Source organism: Cylas formicarius, unplaced genomic scaffold, assembly GCF_029955315.1.
Source record: "Cylas formicarius isolate icCylForm1 unplaced genomic scaffold, icCylForm1.1 PGA_scaffold_10__41_contigs__length_53128322, whole genome shotgun sequence".
NCBI lineage: Eukaryota > Metazoa > Arthropoda > Insecta > Coleoptera > Brentidae > Cylas > Cylas formicarius.
In genome coordinates, this window is record NW_026844214.1 from 44,072,251 (window position 1) to 44,090,973 (window position 18,723).

An 18,723-nucleotide genomic window follows, 5' to 3' on the forward strand; every position below is an offset into this window, starting at 1 on the left:
GAAATAAATAAGAAAGATAATATCTTTCATTAATTATTACGGATTGAATTGTTTTGCTGACTAATTGTTTAGTGTATTCAGATACCGAATTAAGTAAAAACCTATAATCTAAGATTTCTGGTAAAGTACTTTTGACGTCTGTCGTAGTTCAAATCAGCAGTCAGCGCAATAACACAAAAATATTGGTAAAATATTATATTTACATATTGGCCCAACGGTGGAATTTATTTTTTAGATTGGTGAAATATACACTTTGTATATAGGGATACATATGGGATCAATTTACTGAACCTATATTGAGCCATTAAAACAAAATCTGGCGGTTCCCTCGTTGGGTCAATATGTTAATATAGCTTCAAATTGAATTCAAATTCAATTCAAAATAACGGTCTAGAAGTTCTTGGTGTAGTTCCATGTGGTATGATATTTATGTTTTCTAGAGGTGCGAGTAACGGTAGATTGGGACGTATCACATTAGCCAGTTACTTGACGACTACTGAATTTCAAGTAAAATTCCAAATTCTTTTTCCTCATTCCGGTTTACGACTATCCATTTTGCCGTATTCGATACTACCACTAGCATCTAACGGTTCCATTAAACACTGGAGAGATGGTCTAGTTGATATACTTATATAAGAGTACCTCGCCTTGTGAAGTCTTACTGCCAACAACAGTATATAAATCATATAAATTAATTTAGCTTTAGGCCTACTACGGTAAAAATTGATGCGCCGCAGGCGGCATTAATATTTTGGTAGAGAAGATAATGATTTTCCGCGCATGCCTCTACATTTCACCCACTAACCTGCACTTCGCGGCATTTTCGTTCCAAATAACCATTGGTTAAAAACGAAATTTTAAATTTCGCTCATGCGCATTTTGAATGGAGGTTGTCAAAATTTTTTTTCGTAGTTGCCTCATAAGTTATCAGCAATATGATTTATTTACTCGGTGTCAGGTAAAAATTTGAAAATGTCACTTTGTAATCGCCAACTAATGTTATAGTCTTAGACAGAAAGAATATTAAATAATAATAATAATAATAATAGAATAGAATAGAATAGAACAACAAATGGTACGTCAAGAGTATGGCAATTACATTGGTTATCGCAGTGGGAAAATATATAAAAAAAACATTAATAAAGTACACACAAATCGCACTAAATTATACAAAATACTTCAAGATAAAAGATAAGATGTAAATAATACATAAAGTGAAAAGTAAACATATAGAAAACAAAGTCACAAATTATTAAATATTCGTATGCTTAAGCAGCTTAAAATATTCATCGGTGCCATAAAAGGGATTCTCTATAAAGAAAATTTTCATTTTCTGCTTAAATTGTCTGGTTGGTAGATTTTTAAGGCTGCTCGGCAGAACATTGTAAAATTGTAAATAATTGTAAATAATAATAATAATAATAATAATAATAATAATAATAATAATAATAATAAAGAGCCTTTATTCGGTTTCGGCGGAGATATCTTACAAAAATATATAACTGTGGGGGCGGCATCCAACATAGTTGCTCTCATGCAACCCCCTAAAACGAGTATATGACACAATTTATAAAATAAAATATAGCAAATAAATTATATGGACATTCATTCAAAATGGTAGAGTGAATTCAAAAAAGAAATACGTATATACAATTTGATAGTTCGATAGATGTATTGCTTAAGTTTTTGTTTGAAGTTAGCGAGGTGATTGATCTCAGTTGGAGAGGGAGTTTGTTGTAAGCCTTGATAGCATCGTACGTAAAACTGCGCTGAAACTGTGCTGAAGTATGTTTGGGAACGGTAAACAGCCCCCTATGGCGAGTATTAACCGAATGAATATCTGATCCACGAGTAAGTTTGTCAAAAAGATACGTCGGACGTATTACTTTTTTAATTAAGACTAAAAGCTGCGACTCAAAACGTTCGTCTAATATTAGCCAGCGAGAATCCTCTAGGCTAGTAGATATATGATCAAATTTACGAATATTGTATGAGAATCTGAGACAGGCATTCTGGAGACTTTGAAGACTAACCTTGTCCTTTTGAAGTAGGGCAGGCCAGTAAACTACCATGCAGTATAAAATTGTGAAGAGAATTAAGGAATCGGTAAGTTTTAACTTAATTGCTGTGTCCAGAATATCTTTATTACAGTAGAGAATCCGAAGCTTGTAAAACGATTTCTGGATCAATGAAGCTACGTGACCTTCAAAACGCAGATTATTATCCAAATACAGACTCAGATTTTTGCATTCGGCAACCGGCCATAAGAGAAGGTCATTTAATTAAATTTTGGGAGCGTCTAGGCTAATTATTTTTCCTTTATCTTTACCAAAAATTATCGAGTTGCGTCTTATTTTCGTTAAGTAACAGACCGTGCTTACTAGAAATATCACTGAGAGCACGTAAGTCACTGTTTATATTATTAACGGCCGTATTAATTTGAGATTAATTAAAAGAGAGATATACTCGAGTGTCGTCTGCGTACTGATGGGAGGAACAATGCTTAATAAATTTACAGAAGTCGGAGGTATAAACGGAAAACAGCATAGATCGGAATTGAGAAACATCAAGCGGTTGAGATGTTTTAGGGACAGGAATGACGTTAGCGTATTTCCAGGGTTTAGGGAATCTGTTAGTAGACAAACACTTATTAATAAAATACGTAATATGCGGCAAAAGTTGGGGGATAACGTATAATATCATCTTCCTATCAATCTCATCAGGCCCCACGGCGTGAGTTCTAATTTGTTGTATTATTATTCCTACTTCATTAGAGTTAACCCTTGAAAATGAGAGTTTTTCTGGATTTGAAGGGTTATTGTTGTAGAACTGTTTAATGAAATCGTTATTTAAGTCTATCATTATAAAAGTATTGATTAAGTTCATTAGCATCCGCAATATTTGAGACATCTGTATTTACTGAAGGTCCGGAATACACATTAATAATAATTAATTAATTAATATTGTATTGTATGTACAGTATTAAAAATAGATATATATGTATATATTTGAAAAACTATTAGGTTTAGGTATTAATAAAAAACTTGAACAATTTTAGGGAGGCATTATTTATTGTTATTATTTAATTATTATTATTATAATTAATACTATTATTCTTTTATTGCTATATTCTTCCAATTAAATGATTCTTTACAACTTTTGTATTTACTATTCACCAATCTCTGTCTTTGACCCACTTTGAATATCTGTTAGGGTATAATCTATAAGGATACATCTCCTATATAAAGCCAATATTGGATAAATATTACTTACAAATAAATAAAACCATTATTGACAAAACCGTTTTATAATTACTGGACCAATATTGTAGATACAAACATTTCAAAAACGTATTTTACCAATAATGGCTAAAAATACGTATCTATTAAAACAAATATTAAGCACATTTTTTAAATTAATTTATTTCAGATCTGTTTTTTTTTCATTATGAGGATAATAATGTATAAATGTTACATACAAATATAAACAAAAGTTATTCCCGAATACATTTTACAATTTCTGTATCAATATTGAATAATCAATGTAAAACAGATAAAAATAAAAATTCATGCTTGTTAGTTTTATCATTACTGGACCAATATTGTAGGTATAAACATTTCAAAAATATTTTAACAATATTGCCTAGAAATAAGTATCAACTGAAACAAATATTAGGCACGTTTTTGAAATTTATTTATTTCAGGTGTGTTTTTTATTATTTTTGTTACAATAATAGATAAATATTACATACAAATATAAACAAAAGTTATTCCCGAATACATTTTATAAATACTGTATCAATATTGGATAATCAATGTAAAACCGATAAAAATAAATTTCCTCTCCGTCAGTGCTACGCCAAAATGCTTGTTATTTTTTTCATTGCTGGACCAATATTGTAAGAATAAGCATTTCCAAAAACATATTTTAACAATATTGGCTAGAAATACGTATCTATTGAAACAAATTGTAGCACATTTTTGGAATTTATTGATTTCAGATGTGTTTTTTATAATTCTTAATATAAATATAAATAAAAGTTGGATAGTCAATGTAAAATAGGTACAAATAAATTTCCTCTCCTTCTGTGCTACTTCAAAATGGTTGTTACTTTTATCATTACTGGACCAATATTGTAGGTATAAACATTTCAAAAACATATTTTAACAATATTGGCTAGAAATAAGTATCAATTAAAACAAATATTAAGCACGTTTTTGGAATTTATTGATTTCAGATGTGTTTTTTATTATTCTTGTTATAATAATGGATAAATATTACATACAAATATAAACAAAAGCTGTTCCCGGATACATTTTACAATTACTGTATCAATATTGGATAATTAATCAATGTAAAACCGATAAAAATAAATTTCCTCTCCGTCAGTGCTAGGTCAAAATGCTTTTCATGTTTATCATTGCTGCACCAATATTGTAAGTATAAACATTTCAAAAACATATTTTAACAATATTGGCAATTAAAACAAATATTAAGCACGTTTTTGAAATTTATTGATTTCAGATGTGTTTTTTATTGTTCTCGTTAAAATAATAATATAAATAAATATGGGCTAGAAATACGTACCTATTAAAACAAATTGTAGCACATTTTTTGAATTTATTGATTTCAGATATGTTTCTTGTAATTGTTGTTACAATAATGGATAAATATTACATACAAATATAAATAAAAGTTGGATAATATTGGACATTCAATGTTCCTGTTCCTGTTCCAAATTTCCTCTCCTCAGTGCTACTTCAAAATGCTTGTTACTTTTATCATTACTGGACCAATATTGTAGGTATAAACATTTCAAAAACATATTTTAACAATATTGGCCAGAAATAAGTAACAATTAAAACAAATATTAAACACGTTTTTAGAATTTGTTGATTTCAGCTGTGTTTTTATAATTCTTGTTATAATAATGGATAAATATTACATACAAATATAAACAAAAGTTATTCCCGAAAAAATTTTATAATTACTGTATCATTATTGGATAACCTATGTAAAACAGATAAAATTTGGCTAGAAATACGTATTTATTAAAACAAATTGTAGCACATTTTTTGAATTTATTGATTTCAGATATTACATACAAATTTAAATAAAAGTTATTATAAAATGCGTTTTATCATTACTGGATCGATATACGATAATTAATGTAACAATAATAAATTTCCTCTCTAAAAGTGCTACGTCAAAATGCTTGTTGAGATTTACCACCCCCGCAACACGGGCAATTTGGTCGGCCAGTAAAAAATGACCGCCCGGCGCACGCGGGCCGCGCTCACACGCGCGCGCCTCAGTTCGACAGACTTCAATTAATAAAAGCCGCTAATTACCCAATGAGCGCGTAAGCGGGGTGTGGTGGGGGCAACACGTAAGAGTTTCAGATCTACTATAATAACACCGACAAAGTATACGAACCGGCAGTGAACGCAAACAGCATCTTACGGAAAGCTCTCTGCATAGGCGGCGCGTGTTCACGTCAACTCTTACTCGAGCACACACACACACATATACTACACACGCGCAAAGCGCACGTAAACGCAAACGCGCTGTAGACGAGTTTGATTTTTTTTTTGGGAAATTGACTCGTCCGTCTAGTGTCCACCCTCCCGCGAGTATACCCGCCCCTTACGCGTATTAGTGCACGGTGCCCGTTTTCTTTTTCGCATTTTACTTCTGACTGTGACGGTTACGCGAGGAAATACGGTAGAGACCTGTCGCGGAAGTTTTCTTTTCTCCTCTGGACGATTGCCAAGTAAGGTACCGATTTGTTGTATGAATGAAGCCGGTGGCTTTTGATTTTAGAAAAAATTTGAGAACTAACGTAAATTTCACGTCGCAAAGTACCCCGGAAGGCGAAAAATTGAAATATTGCGATACCGAAAAACGTTGCAACTGAATTAAATGCATCAAATTAAATAAATTAAACTAAATAATTCATTTCTCTTGCGATTGGAATTTTATTTTTTCTAATAGTAAAGTTCCGCCTAGCCACGGCTGATTTGTAACGAAAAACTAAAATTTAGTTCGATGTTCTTAGCTTTTTGTAAAAATCCGTTTTTTTAACCAAAAAAGTATAATCAAATTGAACATTTTCGTTACAACTCCGTACAAGCGGTAAAATTACATAAGAGAATTGCAAAAATTTTGCATTGTCCGAAAGTTTTGCGTACATTATTCAGAATGAAATTTTTAACTATTTTTTCACGGTGCAAACTGCGTTTTCTTGTTTTTTTTTTTTTAATTTACTCAAAGTTTTGATTTTCAATCATAACGTAGATCTTCATCAAGAAAGAATCTTAGTGATATTTTGAATAATTGAACTAAGAAAGTACAAATATGAAATAATTGACATTAAAAAATTAGAGACCGCGTTTGCAATGGTCTAATCAAAAGATCATTTCTCGTTTATTCTTTCTTAAAATTCTTGAACGAAAAGACGCAAAAATTCGGCTCCATAAACTTTTATTCCTGATAATTTTTCAAAAATGTACACGGTGCGCCGCAAATTAAAAAAAAAAAACTGAATATGGATCCCCCTATTATTGAAAATTGGCTATAACTAAAAGACTGTTTTTAGATGTCAGTTTCTTTTACATGAGGATATAGCCCGTACAGAAAGCTAATTTTTTTGTAGTTAAGGTTTTCACTTATTGTATAGGGTGTTCCCGATTTTCTGTGCTATATAAGAAATATATTAAGTGTCCTAAATTTGCAGATATCGACTTCAAATTTAGCAAAGAAATAAAACTCCGAACCCACATAAAAACAGTAGAAATTGAGTACAATCACACATCAGCAAGTATTTTTTTAATGATTTTTTTTGTTATTCTGGCTTCCAGAAAAACATGGTTTACTCCAACCAAATTCACGGTGTAAAAATAATAATAAATAAATAATAAACTACTGAGAGTAAATTAGTAACCGAAAATTAAAATTCGTAAAAAATTTGGCTAATCGGTTCAAACGGTTCAAACAGGCCGCATCAAGGGCTATAATTTTTGTATTATCGGTTTGGCAGTCGCTGCATCTCACACTCAATCTATACACGATGACGTCATTTACTATTACGTCGTATCTCATGGATTCAGAAAAGTATTTACTCTATTGGACAAATTCCTATACCTGGAAATGTGGGAGATCTACAATCTTTACTTCGGGTATTTTTTGGATTATGTACAGGGTGTCTCGATTATGGGTAAAAAAAAACAAGATCCAATATCGTAAAGTGTGTAGAGAGATAGTTTCTAGTTTTGTCTATCATACAGGGTTCGCGAGATATCTGCAAATATATCATTGGAAATCGCTATTGTAAAAATTTTTGTGTTTACCAAAATTTGCAATGACTTTGAAGTTCCGCGACATGTGGAAGTCACTTGATTGAGGGTGCATGCCCGATAAAATTACATCGATTTTGAGAAAGTTACACTGTAGAAAAACAACGCGTCCCTCTAAGACAAGAAACCGCCGCGAATATTTAAGATTGCGGAAAATGATAATAACAAAACAAATTGATTATTCACAAATAAAATAAGCATGAACATATTTTAAACGACATGTTTATAATTCGTTTGTTTCGCCCCTATTTTATAATTTGTATATTCTAATTTCTCAAATCGAATTGAATGCCACATTCGCCAGTATAGTTAATGAATGATTAATACAGTTTAGAAAATTTTTTGTTTCGTTTTGTATGCCGATGGTTCGGTTTGCTTCAACAGTGGCGGAACGAAGTGACTCTGTAAGAAAGTAACACAGTTAGAATGAATTACCAAGTACTGAGTACTTCTCAGTGCGTTTTCAGGAATTGAAGAGATAAACAATTTTAAATATGTTACTTAATGTCATTCTAACTAAGCCGAAGATTAATTTGTTTACAAAACTTATACAGAGTTATACAGATTTGTTCTTGGATATTTTTCAAATTTTCGCGTATTAACCGATTATTAATTCTTTCAACCCGGAAAACCTTCCACCAAATTTTCCACCATCCACACATCATAATTTTTAGGCCAATTGTTCCATTTTCGGTAAATCGGTCAGCGATTTAACGATTCACCTTTATAGTTGGCCCGGTACGCCTCGCATACGTTACACCCATTTAGTTCCGCCGCTGTGCTCCAAACTATTCGTCGTTTAAGAGTTTACAGACTTAATTTGCTTTTAATAAGAAAGTACCTAGGTATAACCGAAATCAGCAACCAGGCATTTCCTGTTTCGTAACGCCTTGTGTCGCACCTCAATATCATTATTCTTGGACTGGTAATTGGACGGAGAACGTCGTGGTTAAAAATTACCTCGCGAGTATTAGGCAAATCGCGCAAGAAAACGTTCCGATTTTAGATTTGTTTTCATCGGACTCGCCAAACGGGCGATAAATTTATCAGCTTCCTTTTGTGTTTTTCCAAAGGTTTAACTTCAATATTTCACACACACGATGCACTGTGGGCCCCTTGCCCAAACTATGTTGCATTAATTCGATTATTTTCTAGTAACTTAAAAGCCTTAAATTTTTTGCCATTATTGCCACATTAATATTTTTCGGAGTATATTTTAAAGAATAATAAAAAAAATTTGAAACATTTTGCAATTACTGCACAGTTTTATTCAAAAAGCTTCTGCAGTTTCATCGGGATCGGGAGGATAGCATTTCAGTTTTGCTCTCTGCTTAAATCGCACTTTTTCGTAGGTTTATATAGATTTGTTTGGTTAGTCTGCAATCTAGAAATATGGTCTTTGCAATACTGTCTTGGGTTTCGGGCGTCACCTTTTTACAGCAATGTTTTATAATGGTTGCTCTGCCAGGAGCTGCGGTACCGATTTCTTTGACTAGATTAGCTGCATCTTTTTTCCCATCATTTCTTAAAGCAATTTGAGCAGCAAATGTAATTTCTTCCGTACTGGCTTTTAGTAAGTGCTCAACTTTTTTTTTCTTTGATCTATGAAGAACTCGGTTAAAGGGCTTAAGTGGGCGAGCCAGGCTTTTTGTACTTTTTCTTCAAAGAAATCTTCTGTTGGGGCCCTAGCAAATCAAATAGCGCAATTCTGCAACCACACATCATACTTTAGTAAAAATCGATGAGATCTTTTGCCGTACTTCCTCCATCTTGTATTTATTTTGTTACAGATATCTTGAATAATCGATTCCAACTGTTTTTGTGTATTGGTCGGAACATTCTTATTATTAAGGGTAAAATGTTTTACAACCAATTTAAATATTTGTTCTACAAGGTTTTTCTTACTAGAGACACTCCAGAATTGAAACAACGTTTTTTTTTTTCGATATTTCGTACATTTCTAAAAACGAAAACACAAAAGTAGTCTTGCAATTTTGAGTTTAAACATGTGTATAAAATGAAAACAATATGTATAAAAATAATGCATTATAATTGGCTCATTGCGCAAGAGGTTGACATTTTTAACGGTTTTACGATTATTTGCGACATTTTTGGCTAACAGTTTTTAGTAGTTTACACCCTTGCCTAATAAAAAATGTATATTTTTGCTTGGCACTCGTTGGCCTTCATATTTTTTCGCTCTATAGATTTTGAAAATTTAAATATTAATGGTACTAACCTCGTCACTTCTTGTCAAATCGCAGAAAAAACACAAACATTCTACGTTGCATGTACAGGTCTAAACTAATTAACAGGACTGACATCAGTTGTCAAATACTTAAAGCGGCATTTGTTTTCAAGGCCTACTAAGCCATTTAAAAAGTACGGAAACTTCGTTATTTCATTGAAGCGATTACAATAAAAATAGACTTTCTTTTAAACATCTGATATTGTGCCAGTCAGTTTCAGTATGTTCTTAATTTAACAACATTGACATTTTTAATAATGATTTATTGCAACCTAGTTTATGCATGGGGCCCACAGTGCGATGTCGGCATTTGGAAAACTACAATACTATTTAAGTTAGAAAACAAGCTATTCTTCATAAAAAAATTGTTTAAAACGGGTTCTAAATGAAGAGTAAAATAGGTACAGTTTTGAGTTATTTCTGTCTGAAAGTTATCACGCCGATAGTAGAAATTTCTGATCCATAGACCAAGTCGTGTTCGAACATTTATGATTTTGAGTTTTGTCAGGTTTTGCGTTTAAGGATTTATTTTTCTGTAATGGATAGAGCTAACGTTCGTAACGTATTGAACGGTTCCAGTACTGATTTAAGCAGTGACGAGGAGGCGCCGATAAGAAAAGAAGGCAATTATTTACCTAATGAATTAAATGAATTTAGAAAACGATGTTTCAAAATACTGTCCAGCAACAATATTGGGATAATGGGAACCGACCGCTGTCAAATTTTCGTAACGCTTAGATTCTACGCAACTGGTAACACCTTGGCGATAATTTTAATAGCACTATCTCATTAAACGTAGAGGAAATGCAGACAGTAGCGTTAAATTTTTCTGAGTTTGCTGGACTTTTACTTAAACTTCTTTTATCAATTTTATTTTTTAGTTTTAAAACCATATTTTCTTGTAACAATGGCATGCACAATAGGCTGCAACTCACCATTTTCTACCAAACGACGACTGAAAAAAATAAAAACTTAACTTTTAATTAATAACTCACCGACTTGAATTGCTGGAATTAACAGTAATCTTCAATTGTAAATGAATTCTCTTTTTGCCAACAAAATCTTTTCGGATAAAGCAAAAAGGTAAAAAGTTAATAGTTCGTGATAGTACAACAATAAATAAAAATATGGTGGACAAATTTTATAAAACATAAAATAAAAAAAAATAATATAAAAAAAATTACATTTACACATTAAAATTTCTTTTCCTCATTGTGAAAAGTTTGATGGTCTCTTTTTCATATTATCCATTCTTGTAATATTAATATTCAATTTCAAAGTGCACTAAAAAGCGCCGTTATATCAATCAAAACATGCAAACCTGACACGAATGTATGGAACTTAATGCACATGACCGCCAACGCGAACTATTTTATATGATTTTGATTGCTTCGTAACAGTGCCTCTATTTTATAGCCATTTGGTTAAATTATATCAATCCGCTATGTATAATTAATAATACCGGCGAATATGGCCCTAAAACTATTAAATTGGGTATTGCTCATTTTTTGCAAATTGCAAATTTGCAAAAAAAAATTCCCTTACCATTATTATATTAGTAATGGTGGAGTTTCGAACCGATCGATTATCGATTGCGTAAATTAATTTCCGTTAAGTTTAGTCTGCGTAACGAGAGTGCTTATTTTTACTTGCGGTTTGTTTACCTTTATTTTTCGATTTGAGAAAATTTTCCAAACCATATCAAAACGAACCTTTTTGTCGATTTCCGTTATTAAATGTACATTGAATTCTATTTTCTAGCATCCAAAGAAACTATAGAATAAAATTTGACAATTAGAATAATTATTAACTGCTTGGCTTCTGCTACTGCAGTATTGACTTTTAATTAGTAATCTGTGGTTGTATTATTACTGTAGTTCGGTGCCGTCCTCAAAATCGGTCGACTTTTAGCTGAACTTTCTAAAATTACCACCACATAATCATTGTGGTTCTAACCAACCAATTAGTAATTAGTAATTAATAAAAATTGCCGTTTTAAAAAATGTTGAATATTAGCTTAATGTATTTGCTATGTTTTGGCCTTGTCTAAAATCAAAATTAGTTACCCAAAAGGCACACACTTAATTAACATGATTTTCAATTTGCATTAAATAAAAGTTTTAAAAGGTTTATGGTAACACAGCGCATATCGCACATCCCAACTGTGTTAAGTGCCTAATTAACAATTTTATAGGAGGAGCATTTAAAGAATTGTTTTATGATATTTGTTATATTGCTTTATTTTTGTTAACTGTAATAAGTATTTACAAAATATAAAATGATATTTCGGTCATGTTTTCAAAAACCCCAAAAAACTTTGATTTTGTTGACTTAACACATTTTTCTCCAAAAAATATAATCTATTTTTTTCCGAATTGTCGATGAAAGGTGAATTAAAACAAACAAATGACTCAAAAAGGCATTTATTTCTAAGCATTATTAACATTTAGGTTAACACAATTTTAAAATTTAATTTAAAAGTCATAAAAAACATTTTCAAAAAACCATTAAAACAGAGGCTCGTAAAAATGGAATTTTAAATCCTTTTTTTATTCTCATTAATTGGGCGTTTTGAATTATACGCTTTTTTAAGTTTGAGTTCTGCTGGCAAAGAAGATGCCGCAGATCTAGATTTTCTCGTTATTTTTTTTTTGTTTAACATTAACACACTTCCATTGGCTATCCGAATATGACTGTTTATAAAAAAACATGAAAGGCTGTTCCTTTTCTACTTTTACAATTTTAATCTGGGATAAGTAAACCTGTTCATTTTCAACATTTTTATCGAAATTATTACCAAAATCTGTTGTTAATTGTTTGACATCTATAAAGTCTTTGTGTGTTAATTCTTTTCTTTCTTTAAGTTTCGGAAGTTTTCGAGAACAGTTTTATAGGAAAAAAATTTTTTCAATTGTTGAATGTGTGCTGTCTCCTTCATTTTGCGTGTGTCCGGCAATAAGGAATTTATGAGAAATGCTCTTTTATCTTGAGTACTTGTACAGCATACAATAAAACAACGTTTAATGTTTATTTGTTCACAAAATTAAAAGTACTTACTTGTTTTTATTCTGAGCTCCGCAGTTATTCACTATAAAAAGTAATTTCCAAGTCTTCGTTATTGACGGTATTTGCCTTCTGTTCTAAGTACTTAAAAATGCAAGACGTTACTTCAGTAGCACCAGGAGCAAAGGAGGAACCTTTCTCTTTTAAGTTAAGAACAATTTAATTTTTTTACTGTAAAAATGTATTAAGAACTTATACCACCTTTTTCAAATTTAAAATTCCATACTATAAAAAAATATTTGATAAAAAAAGGTATCAATCTAGGATAATACTACCCACACGCGAACATAATTGAAGAATAACGCATTATCCTCATATAATACACCTATCCATAAAAAAAATTGAATTTTCTTACCTTGACAATTGAAGGAAAAGCGTATCAAAGACAAATAATACGCTTTTCTTAGAAAAATTATAAGAAATTCATATCGCACAGTACACAATTGTAATACTTAATACACTTTTCTTCGGAAAATCAGAAAATCCGGCGTAGTACGCCGAAATAATACTGTTTTCAACGGGCGACCAACACAATTTTGACAATATGACGTTTTACCTAGCGCCATCTAGTGCATAAAACATAAAATGAGAGCTTTGTTGGGTTGTTAGGGTAAAGTAGAACCCTAAAAAGTGTTGTTTTTGACAAAACATGAAAAATTGTAATTTTAATACTTAATACGGTTTTCTTTGGGATGTGCGATATGTCCAAATATCCCGTAGAAGAAGCTGCAAATTAAAATGTTTGCGACATACTCCTAAGTGAACTAGAAATGAACTACATTTTTTTGTGTCTAAATTTGAGTGTGATATGCGTCAAATTTCAAAAAGGTAGAGATATATTTTAAAAATCTAATTTTGACACAATGTTATTGAAAACAAAATGTTGAAATGTAAAATGACATGCGTACCATTATTTTAGGCAAGAAAATATGTGAGTAACGAATTGGCCTACTTTTTAGGTAATGCCCTATATAATTTCTAATTTCAATATTTGGTATTAGTTTTATACTTACTCTAGAGAATGGTTCTGACCTCACCTGCTTTGGCTTTTTTATACTAAATATAAGCCGTTTTCAAATAATAACCACCAAAATATATTTTCTTTTTAGTCACGAGATAAAATATATTAAATTTTGAGGTATTTAGATTAAATAAAATTAAACAACTGTGCGTTGCTTGAGTTTTTAAAAAATTAAATCGCCACATGCGACCTTTGCACAAGCACTTTTTCTTGGCCAAGTGCAGATACCATTTGCTAAAAGTATAGTTAACCGGGATAATTAATTTGCAGATTATGTATTCGATAACGGCAAAGTTACGGTATATCTATGAGGAACGAATTGTGTATACCTACATATTAATCGTATATAAAAATAACTTTATTAGAAGCGAACTTGAATATTACATATCCCTAGCAGGTCAACATTTATTAAGTGTAACAAATCAATTATTTAGTGTATAACTAGGAAATATTTATGAGCGGCGAACCTATTAACGACAATTTTTATCAGACTCCAGCGTGATTATGTACAATCAAGCCTCGTGCGTAATAGCACAGCGAACAGAATCAGAGATAGGATTGTTGGCAAACATTCACTTTGATGGTTTGTTTCTGTAAAGCACTCTTTGTTTTTTCTACTCCCTTCTGTAAAATATCTAATTATACATCGATCTAGCGTGGGGGAAGCGTCACTTTACCACGTGAGTTTCTTGTCCCACGAAGTTTACTAAACACAAAAAAAAGTTTACCGAACGTGTTGCATACTATACTTTGTCTATGACCGTTAGTTTTTGGGTACATTTTCGCAAAACAACACGAATCCATTCGCTGACATGACTGTCAGAATTGACAGACGTCAAAATTCAAAGCGTGGGAAATATCTCCGAAAACATCCGATTGCTTCCAAATGCGTGCGGTAAAATCCCGGAAATGTCCGAAATGGCTCGGATTCATGGGAAACGAAACTGACGTGGTAAAGGGACGCTTCCCGCACGCTAGATCGGTGGGTAATTAGGTATTTTACAGACGGGAGTAGAAAAAAGTATAATATTCCACACATTTGGAAAACTTTTTAAGTCACTCGTTTATTAAACACTCGTCGTTTACCGCACTAATGGTCGTAGAAAAAGTTTAGTAGGTGATACGTTGATAAACTTGCTGCGTAGTATACTATATTCATCCAGTTTTATCTTGATACGATAAGTATTTTTATTAATGAGGTAGACAAAAAAAGGAACGTTGATAAATATTGCTCTTCATAATTAACATTGAGCAAAATGTAAAGAAAGTGACGGGAAATTAATCGATCCCTTCAATTAACTAAGAAGAAGTGCAAATGACCAGTAAAAAATCTGCTAGGTCTGCTTGACCTAACGAAATAGGTGTAAATGTTCTACAAACAGACAACTTCAGTAGTCAAAAGAAACTAGCAGTACGCAGGGCCAGAGAAGGAGCCAAACCCGAATACTGTCAAAGTACATCACAAATTTTAAGAAGTAAAACTTCCGGTCATATTTTGCAAAATAAATGTTTCGTATGCCGTATATCTAATTAATCAAAATGTCCCTAACTAATCAAAACTAACCAGTTTCTATTAAGCGTGCCACTCACGAGCGATTATGCTCGAAAACGTGCTAGATTCTATGGAAACCTGACACTCGAGTGTGGGTAAGATCGCAAACACGTTCGTGACTGATTCACGGAAAATTCCGAAAATTTGCGACAGGAGCCGAGCATGTTGCTCTGTGTGTGGCCGATGTTTTGTTTATTGTCAGATTATATCCGTTTAATTTGGTAATGTTTTTATCGGCGCGACCTTTTCACCATAATATTGACAAATTATACGTGTACTAAAAATATTCTAATCACAAAAATGTCATTCAGTGAAGATGAAAAATAGTATTAATAATACGTTCAGAATAATAAAGCAACTTTACTGCGTGAATTTTAGCCAAATAAATGTGCTTATCGGTTCAAATTTGTTAAACGGGTTCTCATTAGTCATGATGCCAGCGTTCGTATTGATACCTTCGCGCTAGCAGCACAAGCAGCCCAATATTAAGATATTAATTATTATTTTTGGACAACCAAATCTTTTATCGTTTTATTTATAAACTTTAGTTCAACAACCAACATGGCCGCTGATTGTTTCTTTCGTTTTATGTGTAGCATTCTTGGGACGCGGTTTTCTCAAAATATACCCAGATCTCGTTAAATGTTTTGGGGAAATTAATTAAGTGTGTGGAGTTCGCTGTTTAGACAGAAAATAACGCAAAAAATTTGATGTTCAGTGTTGGAACCAGAGAAGCACTGTTTTGTATCCAAGTTCTAGTTCAGAGATGCAGAGATGTCAACCACCACGTTTATATGTGCTTTATTGACTTTGAGAATGTTTTCGACAAGGTCAGGCACGACAAGCTGATAGACATCCTCCAGCAAGTAGGTATTGACGACAGGAACATGCGAATAATTAAAAACCTTTATTGGCATCAACGAGCAAACATTAGGATTTACCAAAACATCTCTGACACATATCTGCTTTACCACTATAATGTATTGAATTTGCCCTAACGTTGATTGCTTGTCTTTTTCTGAGAATATTCCATGTTTGGTAAATCTGCTGTATCAGATTCAGATTCGCGAATAAAAAATGCTAGGCGGCTGGATTTTCATTCATCACCGTTTTCTCTTTCGGTGATGATTGCTGACATTTCCCTGCTTTTTGTCACTATTTGACTACTTACCCGAGGCATGCTTACTCTTTTCTGGTTGACAATTGAAAAAATTACAACGGGCCTCATTGGAACTCCAACATTACTCAAGCAAGCCATGTTTTCCTTCCGCACTAAATTTAGAATTTAACGAAATCTATCAGCGCGATCTATCTAAACCTTGTGATATAAGCTTTAAGTTGTCCACCCCGTTTAACGATCCCCTGCCATTGCAAATTTACATTTTATTACTCCCTCGCATACACAAACACATTATAGCGTCGAACCTCGTCGCTTCACTATGTTTGCACCCTTACTAGAGCGCGAAGTCTATTTATTTGTATAAAATTCGAATAATAGTAAAACTTCCTTTTGTATGGAACATATTCGTGTTGGTGGACTGTTAAAATTAATAAAATATTTGAATAAACACCCCGGAGGCTTTAATAGAAAAATGTAAAAGCATTAGTTCAATTTTAATCGGAAACTGGACAAGTGTGCGAACATGTTAGCGAGCAAATTCGCTAGTGAATGGCCTGCTTTATCCATGATCGTCATGAAGGAAAAAGGTTGGATCGTAAATTCTCGAGGAAGTTGGTGCGCAAATATAAACCGCTCGTTCAGAAACAACAAACCCGCGTAAATTCGACACGCTGATGTGTCTTAAATGAACTTGTCATTCTGGGGATTATTTACTGCCTCGCCGATCGAGAGTGCGGTGGCGGCAGAATTAAATAAAAATATTCGCATGCTAAGAAGGGTTCGATGCGGAAGGCGACGATGACGGTGTGCCGATTGTTGTTCCTAATATGGGTCCCGATTGACGGTGAAAGTGTTTTCGGTTTGCAGCGAAACGGTGCAACGAACGCCATAATAATATTTTTAATTCGGGTTGGGCGTGCAAATGTCACATGCGACATGCGTCCGATTGAAAAAGTCGAAGCTCACTATGATGTAGAGATATTTTCTTTAATATTTCAGATTTTTATAACTACGAAGATACTTTGTAATAAGTCATTCAAAAAGTAAAAAAAGAGACTACTTAAAACTGAAAAAATGCAATATAGCATCCACAAGAAAAATTTAACTTGCTTGCGGTGTAAGCAAAGAATGACAAACCAAAAGTCAGGCGCGTTTTTCCAAATTTAAAAATAATGTGGTAAAAAAATTAAATCAAAAACCGGAAATTTCAGTGTTTTGCCATATTTCCGGTAGTACTGAAGTTTTTAATAGACTTTATCCTAGTTTGAGCTATCCCGTATCTCTTACTGTTTCCAACAAAAACAACAACCCAACCTAATAAGGGAGGTACGTCCGTTGAAATCCACACATCTGCATTTCTTGCATAAAATGTGAATCAAAACAGATTTTAGATAAGTTTTTATTTTTTTTCCCAATTGTTGAGTGTTCTTTAATAAGTGTATAGATATTTTACAGGCTGAGAAATATCAACTATTTTGAAGGTAATAAATTACCAAAATGTTTCATTTGCGAAACTCAGAGAAGTCTTCATAATCCATTTTAATATCCACAGTCCAAAATCACACACATCCAAACGCTTTTCATATTCTTCTGGAAATTTATTTATAAGACCATATCTGGGTGTGTCAAACCAAGGATTCAACTCTCGTTATCCCGCGCTGCAGGTTTTTTTTTTATTCATGTTAATTACTTATTTTTGCAATTATTATCCACATAGAGGTAAAATGTATTGTAGAAAATTTTACTGAAATATTAAAATTTACACATTCATTTCTTCAGTAGAAATGTCTAAAGTCGCAAAGTGTTTAGTGATTTCTTGTCAATTGAGAGCAATAATAAAATACAAAAGTTGTTAATGTTATGATTTTTTTTCTAATAAAAATTGTTGCACTAATATTTATTTCTTATTATTACGTTAAAAATCAAACACCCATACTGCGCTTGAGCGGTGGAAAGACTTACGACGCGGATGAAGCAAGAAAGAAAGGATGGTAAATATCCGAGGAAATATAAATAGATGCAAGAATGACATGGCTGGGAACTGATGAAGAAGATGACAGAAAGCAATATGAAAAAATTAGAAAAGAACGTGATAAAGCAACGACGAAAAGTAAAAGAGCATGGATTGATAAAGAAATAGAAGAGGTTGAAAAAGCGAGAAAAAATAGAGACATAAAATAAACACAAAATCAAAATTGAGATGCTCTGCATAAATTTCCGGCTTAATTAAAGGAGAGCAATTTTTAGAAGCACTAAAAGAGGTCGGAATAACTCCAACATTGAGACTATGAACAGCACAGCAATTAGTATCAAAACAAAGCAGGGAGAAATCCAAAGAATTTGATATCAGTAAAGATCTCAAAC

General features: G+C 32.4%; 1 protein-coding gene across 4 annotated transcripts in view; it reads left to right on the forward strand.

Moving 5' to 3' along the window:
* The window catches only part of LOC132708025 (ion transport peptide-like), an 87,666-nt gene that overhangs the window by 54,018 nt on the left and 14,925 nt on the right, over positions 1-18,723 (forward strand). Inside the window, exon 1 of one of the 4 annotated variants that reach the window (XM_060680124.1) lies at positions 5,432-5,778. The exons of 2 other annotated variants lie outside the window; for them this stretch is intronic. The gene's annotated coding sequence lies outside the window, so the exon portion shown is untranslated. Of the gene's footprint in view, positions 1-5,431; positions 5,779-18,723 lie in introns of those variants that run through there. One more of the 4 variants, XM_060680123.1, reaches the window with a different exon arrangement.